Raw genomic sequence first — 2,955 nt, forward strand, 5'->3', positions numbered from 1 at the left:
CAATGTGATTGTTAGATGAATCTCTGATCTGGACGTCAATATTTTTCCTCCACCCCAATATAAGACCACCTCTTCGATCATCCGAGTAAACAACAAAAAAATTAAAAGAACTAATACTACTGAATTCGCTTTGAACTAATTTAGTCTCTATTAAGAAAACCACATCTAGGGAATTATTTTTAGTAAATAATTTGAACGCCTGTAGAATTCCCCAATCGTTAGAGGTTCCAACTGAAGATTTTCATTGCGTCTGGCGAGACTGAACGTCAGTATCCGCCGATATCTCAATGTTTTCAAAACAATTTAACAGTCCATCTCTGACTTTCTTTGAGAAAAGATCAGCTGGATCCACCACATCCTCACCATTCAACATGCTACGGTCCCTCTTCATAACTTTCTTCCTGCTCTCCTTAGTTCCCACTGGTGCGGGGACCCTTGGTGTATTGGTCCGAGTCCAGGAACTCGTCCTCCCACTCCTCTTATTTGTACGAAGACATCCAGAAACCCCTCTAGTCTGCCCTACAATAACTTCAGCATTTGATATTGGCTGGACCTGTTGAATTTGCACTTTAACAAGACCATCAAGTTGGTTTTGGGCTCTAATAATCTTAGCAGATTGTGTAGCATCAGCTCTACCTCCAGGCTCCCCCACATAGTTCTTTCCATCGTTTCCACATCAAGATTCAACTCTCCTAAATGTCGAAATCGTTTACTTTTTGAGATAATAGTTATTTGAAAAAGATAATAAAATAACAATACCATAGAATTGCTATAACATGAACCAAACTAGGAATAACCTAAATCTATATACAGTCGACCTTCTAATAGTTAATATTATATAAATTAATAATTCTAATAAATAATTGAAAATTGAGAGAACCAACTTCGTTCCACGTCGGATAATTAATAATTCTATTATTTAATAATTAATAAAATTTAAAATATATTTTACATGAATATTAATTATTAGAGAGATTTTTTTAAAGAAATATACAACAATTGATGATTTATTTGAGACAATACTAACCTTAATTCATAAAGTAGAAGTTAAAATATCATCAAATTATGACTTTCTTATTTTTTTGAGAAATTTTAAAAGAAGTTATTAGATAAACAAATTAATATATATAAAATATCTCCAGTATAAAAAATATTAAAAAATATTTTACTTTATGAATACAACTTCTTAATAATTATTTTTTGATTTGATATCAATTAATATTTTTTATATTGAATATAAAATTGTTTTTTTTTTAAATTTAGTGATTGTAAAGTGTATTTAGTTAGTTTTTTTATAATATAATATTAATATTAGATCTATTAATATAGATGCTTTAAAATCTCTTTTATAATTTTTTTTATACAAATTCAATAAATTAATAATTCTAATAATTAATAAATTTTTGATCCACCATGTGTATTAATTATCAGAGGGTCGACTGTAGTCTAAATAGTTTTTGATTAAAATATCAATGTTATCAAAACCGGACCGGACCGGCCGGTCCGACCGGGTTAACCGGGAACCGGACCCCTTCCCGGTCCGGTTAGCTATAAAAGTCAACTTTTTTAAAAACTGGTCAAAACCGGATTGAACCGGGAACATCCGGTTTTTAACCCAAACCGGCCAAACCCGGTTTTTGAAAAAATTGGACTAAAAAGTCTCTTTTTTGTCTAGAGAATATTTTTGTGGTCCCTTTTTACACATGTCAACATCTCATGTATTTATTTTTTCTCTTCCTTACACACATTCTACTTTTTACATAGATTTTACTTTTTTTTCTCTCTCATTTACACACTTTCTTCTCTCTCTTCAACACTTTTTTCTCTCTCATAATAACTCACATTTTCTCTTTCATATACAACACTCCTTTTTTTTTCTCTATCACAAGTTAATTATTCTACATATTTTTAAATATTAATTATTATTATTATATTTCTGTAATACCCCAAATTATTTAATTAGCTAGTTGGACCACGTGTCCAGTTTTGGTTCGCCAGAGTGGTGATATCAGAAGAATTTCTGAAAAGATAAAGTAAATAAGTTTCAAGTACGTCGGTTTTGAGAAAATTAAGGTTATATTTCAATTCTAAAGTTAGAATTGGAATTAAAAGGAAAAATGTCAAGAAAAGTTCAAAGATAAGTACAGGGACCAAAGTGGTAATTTAGCCACTTTGTGTCGAAAATAGAAATATTGGATTTTGACGGGAAAGTGTTAATATCGGGCTTCGTATTATTTATAGGATATAAATAATACGTATAAGTCGTAATAAAAGAATTTACCGATTTAGCTATGGACTAAATCGTATAAAAGAAAAGTTTAAAGGATGAATGATAAGAAACAAAAAGAACAAGGACCAAAGTGAACCTTTAACCAAGAAATATAAGAAATCAAATTCAAAGAAAGAAGATCAGAGAAGGATCGAGAGAAAACAGAAGCTATCGCCGATTTCCGTCGTTTCGCCGCCGTTTCTCCGTTCGACGTCTGATTCGAGCGATTCAAGCGGCGATTTCTTCAGAACCGAAAGCTCTATCGCCTCCGGCCATCAAATTAAGGTAAGAGGACGGGTTTTGGCATGAAAACGATGGTTTTGTGGGCTGTTTTCATGAGATTATGATTTTGGATTGAATTTGACGTTTTTGGGTTTATTATGGCGTTTTTGAAGAAACCGAGATATGGGTATTGAGCGTGGGTATGTTTAGCACGTCGGGATTGTGGCGAAACCCCGAAAAATCTGATTTTCGGGGCTGTGCACGTGGTACCCGACCGTGTACCACGGGTGCACGAACGTGTACTGGAAGTACACGAACGTGCACCTAGCAAGGTACACGATCGTGTACTGATGTACACGAACGTGTACTTTTCATGGTACACGAACGTGTACAATAAGTACACGAACGTGTACCCCTGAGGTGCACGAACGTGTACTTGGTTGCACGATCGTGCACCCACCAAA

The sequence above is a fragment of the Mercurialis annua genome, linkage group LG8 (genome assembly GCF_937616625.2).
Source record: "Mercurialis annua linkage group LG8, ddMerAnnu1.2, whole genome shotgun sequence".
NCBI classification, from domain to species: domain Eukaryota; kingdom Viridiplantae; phylum Streptophyta; class Magnoliopsida; order Malpighiales; family Euphorbiaceae; genus Mercurialis; species Mercurialis annua.